Below are 7,465 nucleotides of genomic sequence, written 5' to 3'. Positions count from 1 at the left end.
TATTTGTAAATGCACAGAATTACTAAAAGCAGTTGCCTACAGGAGGAGGATAGCTGGGGACAGGATTTAAGGAAGGCTTCTTTTTCACTGAATATGCTGGTACTTTTGAAATTTGGTATATCTTACCTCCTCAAAAAATAAAAATATCCCCCCCTCAAAGAAAAATAGTTACAAAAATAAACAAACAAAAACCCTAATTTTGAAAAAACAAGTTCATCTCTGTCTCTAGGCCTGTGCTGTGTAATATAACTAAATGCGACACTTGAGATGTAGTGAATCTGAATTGAGATGTTATAAAGTATAAAATGCACACCCTATTTTATAGACTAAGTAGGAAAAATAAAGTAAAATATCTCATTAACAATTTAAAAAGTAGATTGCTAAAATCATATTTGGATATATTGGGTTAAGTAAAACATTCTCTTTTCAAAGTTTATTTATTTTGAAAGGCAGAGGAGACAAAAACATACTCTTTTTTTAAATATTTTTTTTAATGTTTATTTTTTTTAAAAATTGTTTTTAACGTTTATTTATTTTTGAGACAGAGAGAGACAGAGCATGAACAGGGGAGGGTCAGAGAGAGAGGGAGACACAGAATCTGAAGCAGGCTCCAGGCTCTGTGCTGACAGCCCCGACGCGGGGCTCGAACTCAGGGACTGCGAGATCATGACCTGAGCCGAAGCCGGCCGCTCAACCGACTGAGCCACCCAGGCGCCCCAGTGTTTATTTATTTTTTGAGAAAGAGAGAAAAGAGGGCGTGCATGCAAGCGGGGGAGGGACAGAGAGAGCGGGAGACAGAATCCAAAGCAGGCTCGAGGCTCTGAGCTGTCAGCACAGAGCCTGAAGCAGGGCTCAAACTCATGAGCAGAGAGTGGAGCCTTGAGATCGTGACCTGAGCCTAAAATGGATGCTTAATCCAGGTGCCCCTTTCCTAAACTTTTTATATTAGTTTATTGATCAAATTGGCTAACTTAACTCCTACATAAATTTTAAGATCTTTAAAATTGTAAATTTGGCTTCCATTAAATTGAATCAACAATGAAACAAGATTGAAGCAAACAAAATAAAAAATGAAATTTTTTTCCAACCGTAAATTGGAATATATAATTTCTTTAAATTTTTTTTTCTAACGTTTTATTTATTTTTGAGACAGAGAGAGACAGAGCATAAACAGGGGAGGGTCAGCAAGAGGGAGACACAGAATCTGAAACAGGCTCCAGGCTCTGAGCTGTCAGCACAGAGCGCGACGCGGGGCTCGAACTCAAGGACCGCTAGATCGTGACCTGAGCCGAAGTCGGCCGCTTAACCGACTGAGCCACCCAGGCGCCCCGGAATTATATAATTTCTAAGAACCTTAGAAAATTTAAAACCTTGGACTATACTGAGTTAATTAATAATCATGGCAAACCTAGGTTGTTTTTTGGATAGAATATTAAACCCTTGATTACCAAGCCTGATTTTAAGTTTATATACTTTTGTTTCTTATTTTGATATGCTATGTAGTAAGTGATACCTTTGGGCCAAGTTAATAAATGTTTCTTTTTGTTGCATTAATGTATAAAAGGATATGTATAGCTGAACAAAGTTGTGTTAATGCTCATGAGTTTTGATGATCTGCTGAAATATTGATATGTGACAAACAATTCTCAATGACCTGCCTCCCAGGTTTCTCTAGGAGTTGGTTTCTCTGGGAAGTTAGTTTCTTTAAGTATAATAAGGATTACTGTATAACTATAATAGTAGCAATCGTTACAGAAAAATACAACTATGTATGTGTTTTTATTTTTCAAGAGAAAAGTGCAGTTTTGTTCCAAATTATCAGTTTGTTCTACAGTATGAAAAAGCATAGTGAAAGACAATTTCAGGAAAGTGAATTTTATTTGCCTTGATATGTAGTATGTGCATCTGAAAAGACACTGGAATATGCTACAATTTTGGCAAAGTTCAGTCAGTGTTAAGGGGCTTGCTTCCTTGGTTGAGCCATCAATCCCTAAGGTAAAAGGTTAATCTTTACCTTCTGCCTAGATAGCAGAGATTTTGTCTTAACCAGAATAAACTTTCATTGCTCTATGTGTCATATCTTTAATTATTAAAAAGAAACGAGGAAAAAGGATTTTTATTTGAGAAACATCTTAAACTTCTTATAATCATGTTATAGTACATTCTTTTGTATTTTTTAAATTTATTGTCCTTTAATTAAGTCTATAACCAAGTATTATTTGTCAGTATTCAGTATTCTTTGCACCTATAATCCTATCATAATCAAATGATCAATCATCTCTGATATCATGACCTTCTCAGGGTCAAATCTTGAATGAAGAAAAATCAAAATTTCAGGTTATATTTTACACGTAAATGTATCTTTGAAATTTCCTGGGGGGTGGGGAGATCTGTTCTTTCACCTTTTAAAAAGAAAGATATTAGAAATAATAAAGTTTATGTATTCCATATTTAATTATCAACACTATTGTGTGAGCTTCATAAGAAAAGTTAGTAAATAAATCAGATCAACTCAGCCTTCTTTAGCTTAAATTTGTGTAAACTGTTGTTAATATAAAAAAGCCCTGGAGATTTGCCAATGTTGTTTCCCTTAAGGGAAATAATGGTTAAAGTCTTGTGAAACAGTTACGCACTTTGCTTTCATAGAGACTTTTCATTTACTTCCATTCTTTTATCGGATATAGTAATTAACTATAATCTTCAATTTTAGCCATTGCAATGGATTGAATGTTTTTGTCTCCTCAAAATTTATATGTTGAAATCCTCGTCCCCAAAGTGATGGTATTAGGAAGTGAGGGCTTTTGGAGGTAATTAAGTCACATAGAGGTGCACTCCTCATGGATGAAATTAATACCCTTTAAAAAGGGGACCCCAGAGAGCTCTCTCACCCTATTTCTTCTATGTGAGAATATAAGAAGTTAACAGTCAGGTGCTTTGATGTTAGACTTTCCAGCCTCCAGAACTTTAAGAAATAAATGTTGGCTGCTTAAGCCACCCAGTGTATGGTTTTGTTAAAGTGGCCTGAGCTAAGACAGTCATATTTTACTTTATAATACTTTACAATAGTTTCTGATTTACTCTGATGCTAACTTGAAGGCTGTACTGTAAGCTACAGGCCAAAGTTTGTGCATGCGGGGACAGTCTCAAAGCCTCATGGAAAGGCTCAGTTACTTTAAATTACTGATAGATACTTCAAAGAATAGTCTTTTGGGTACAGACTTACAAGTGGGCATAGCTTAGGCAAGTTTCACACCATACCATTAGACTCAGTCAGGATTTCTAGAACTCTTAGTTTGGAAAAAAACAGCTTCTTGAAAGCAGTTCCTTGACTCAAGATCCCACAGAACAATTACAGAGAACTGAATGAGCCAAGGAGGGGAACTTAATCATGGTTACTTGTTTGGAATATTGGTTATGTAGTTGTAATGTTCTGTTTCTATGGGTATATGAAGAAGCCCTTTTTAATTCTTAGGCTGTCTTCAATTTAGTGGACTGTGCTTTTGTAAACTGGAAGTTTAAAATGGTGTCTGATTCCCACCTAGTCCCTAGAATTCAGAAACATTTTCTGAATCTCCTTACATTTTATGGCAGTATTCAAATGAATCTTTTTCTTTTTGAGTTTATTTATTTATTTATTTTTGAGAGAGAGCACAGTGGGGGAGGGGCAGAGAAAGAGAAGGAGAGAGAGAATCCCAAGCAGGCTCTGTACTGCCAGTGCAAAGCCCAACTCGGGGCTCAAACCCACGAATTAAGAGATCATGATCTGAGCAGAAGTCAGGTGCTTAACTGGCTGAGCCACCCAGGTACACCATGATTTTGTATTCTTGTTTATAATTAAGCAAATTGATTATGTAACCAAGGCCATACCTGGAGTGTCATATTTGAGAATAATATGACATATTATGTCATATGACATAATAATCCTTTAATCAGGTTTGACAAGCATATTATCAAAAAAACAAGTTGACTATGTATGTTGAGTTAATGTTTACAATGCTGTCCTGGTAAAATTGGAATTGGTAACTGGCTTACAGGGTTCCAGTCTTACAGGTGGTTAGGAAGGGCCCGTTTGGGCAAGCCAGGAACCTTAGTAAATTTTGGAGATGCTGAGGAGAGAAAGTCACTCAAATTCTTAGGTACTACTTGAGAACTCTGGTGCAGAATTGCTTGACTTTGGTTCTAGATCTAGCCTTGAGATCGCAAATTATAGAGGCTTTTAAAAGTCTGAGTGTCTCTATGAAAACTTTCAGACAGAAGTTAATTCTGCAGCTTTGGTAATTGTTCAGCACAGTATGTCTTTGGATTTACAAAGTAAATTCAAGGAGGCCTACATGGTTCATTAACACTGTGGCAGTAATCAGGCCAAACCTAATGAAACCTGCCTTTTTAGAACAAAATAATCTTGGCAGGTTATTTATGATCACAAGGAAGAAACTGTCAAGAAACACTGCCAAAAACTTGGAAATGGGTAAAAGGAATTATTGAGTGTCCATTTAGTGGAGTGCTAGGTTTTATCTAATGGATTCTGAGGGTAGTATCTGAAGTGCTATGTATCTATAATTGTCTTCCTATTGACTAGGCTGTTTTACCATTCTGTAAACTCAAAAAAAGTTAAATTATAGAAAATGGATAGTAATATAAATGAACTACAGTTGATTTCTGCCCGGTGGAAAAGATGACCCCTTTAGATTTTATTGCCCTATAAGATATTAAAGTTTTATATCTATTAGCAAATATTAAGCATTTCTAATTGCCTATATGTTTGTTTTTCAAATTCTCCCTTATGCCAGTTTAAAAAAATTTTTTTAATGCTTATTCATTTATTTAGAGAGGGAGAGAGACAGAGTGCAAACAAGGAGGGGCAGAGAGAAGGAAAGAGAGAACCCCAAGCAGGCTCCAGTGCTGTTAGCACAGAGCCCCATGCAGGGCTTGATGTCACTAACTGTGAGATCATGACTTGAGCCAAAATCAAGAGTAGGATGCTTAACCCACTGAGCTTCCCAGGTGCCCCATCCCTTATGACAGTTTTAATACCTCATTAATTCCCTCATTCATCAATGAGTTAAATGAAATTTTTAACATTTTTTAAGTGTTTCCTGTAGGATTTGATTTTTTTTTTTTTTTAGTGTTTATTTATTTATTTTGAGATAGCATGAGCAGGGGAGAGGCAGAGAGAGAGGGATAGAGAGAATCCCAAGCAGGCTCCATACTTAGCACAGAGCCTGATGTGGGGCTTGATCTCGCAACTGTGAGATCATGACCTGACCCAAAATCAAAAACTGGACACTTATGTAGGATTTAATGTTCAGTCTCCAAAGACCTTTTGTAGTACTTGATCATGGGTAATACATTAAAATAAATGGATGTCATTCTAAAAGCCATATAAACAGCCATTTTTTAAACCCAGAGAAGGCTTGGTATAATCTCCTCTCCCTTTATGCAAATTGATGACTATGGCACATTCCTTATTCATTAAAATTGCCAGAAATATACCAGCTCTGCTACAAAACTATGCCTTTTCCAGAAACCATCAATTCAGAGATATAGGCAACTAACAATCATGTTTACGGTCTATGATTCTTCCTACCCTCCTGGCTGTAATGGCCCTAGCCAGTCAGCTTATATAAGTGGTAGGAAATCTAACATATATAAATATTAGGTCTTGTTCTATTTTAGGATTGAAGAAACAGAGAAAGCTAGGCTACAGAACGAGAAAAAAAATGAAACGTGACAGAGGTAGAGTTGAAAGGTAGAAAAATATTATTGCATGGATTTCTAAAGTTATTTGGCTTCTAGACCCTTTCTAAAACTCACTTCATTCCTGCCCTTTTGATCCATGAGGCACTTCAATGTACTTAAAATGCATTTGTTCATTTTTTAAAGTAGGTTCCATGCCCAATGTGGGGCTTGAACTCATGACCCTGAAATCAAGAATCAAATGCTCTACCAACTGAGCCAGCCAGGTGCCCCTGTTCACTTTTTTCTTAAAGTCGTTTAAGTTCATTTGTGTTACTAGTGACTAAAAAGTCTTAATTGATAGTTATATAATTGCTTAATATTTATAATCGAGGGTACATTAATAAATATTATCATCATATGGCTTTGGAATACATTTATATGTCTAGAAGCTTTATGTTTAGAATTGGTAGGTAAGTTTTTGGACTTATGTATTATAAATTCAAATCTGCATTTGGAATATATTCTATTTAACTTGTAATTTCTTTGTAATACTCAGGAAGTGTCTAAATCTCCTTACCAATCTCTGTCATTGAAGTACAATTTCATAACTGAGCATGAAAAAAGCAGTCTTTTAAATATTTTTTTGTAAAAGATTAGATTTTTATTTTTATAATTAAGTGGCAACAGAAGAATGTATTTGGTCTCTGCCCTCAGTCCCTGGCTCTGAACTTCTAAAACTCTGAATTTGCTGAGTATCTGTTGTTATTCATGACAAACACAAAAGATGATATCTGAGTTTATGCTAATGAGGTGACTTCAGGTGGGGCCCCTAGATGGGAATTTAGGATGGGGCTGATCACCAGAAAGATTAAACAATCAGATGATTGTGTTAGGGATTGAATTGTGTTCCCACAAAATTCAACAGTTGAAGCCCTAACCTTTCCCCATATGACTGTATTTGGATGTGGGCTGTGAGACAAGTGATTAAGGTCAAATGAGGTCATAAAGGTAGGGCCCTAATCTAATAAGACTTGTGTCCTTATTTGAAGAGAAAAACACCAGAGCCTTCTCTCTCCTCATGCATGTGCACAGAGGAGGCCGTGTGAGAACACAGTGAGAAGGTGGCACTCGACAAGCCAGGAAGAGATCTCTCCAGAAACCAGCCCAGATGGCACCTTGATCTTGGACTTGTAGCCTCCAGAACTGTAAGAAACTAAAGTTCTGTTGTGTAAGCCACCCAGCCTGCAACATTTTGTTCTGGCAGCCCTAGCCACTAATACAGGTGGGAACTTTCAGCCCCACCCTTGACCTAAGGGGAGGAGATAAGGGCTAAAGATTTTCCATAAAAACTCTTGAACAAGAGATCTATGAGTTTATAGGTTGGAGAACTGAGGTACTAGGAGGGTGGTGCAACGGGAGAAGGTATGAAAGCTCTGTGTCTCCCCTTATAGCTCGCCCTATACATCTGTCTCTTATACTTGGCTGTTCCTCGGTTGTATCCTTTATAATAGTGTTTTTCCTGAGTACTGTGTGCCATTCTAGCAAATTGTTGAATCTAAGGGTGGATCATGGGAATACCCAAATTTGTATCCAAATTACACAGAAGTGTGGATAGCCTGGGGACCCAGGACGTGTGACTGGTGTCTGAAGTGAGTATGGGACTGAGCCCTTAAACCTGTGAAATCTTGATAGTAACTCTTCAAGTTAGTGTAAGAATAGGATTGAACTATAGGATGCCCAATTGGTGCAGAATCAGAAAATCAGAAGTGGTGTTAGAAACTCTCAT

This window comes from Herpailurus yagouaroundi, unplaced genomic scaffold, assembly GCF_014898765.1.
Source record: "Herpailurus yagouaroundi ecotype Mexico unplaced genomic scaffold, PumYag 77, whole genome shotgun sequence".
Taxonomy (NCBI): domain Eukaryota; kingdom Metazoa; phylum Chordata; class Mammalia; order Carnivora; family Felidae; genus Herpailurus; species Herpailurus yagouaroundi.
The sequence above is the reverse complement of the archived record's forward strand: the minus strand, read 5'-3'. Positions refer to the sequence as shown.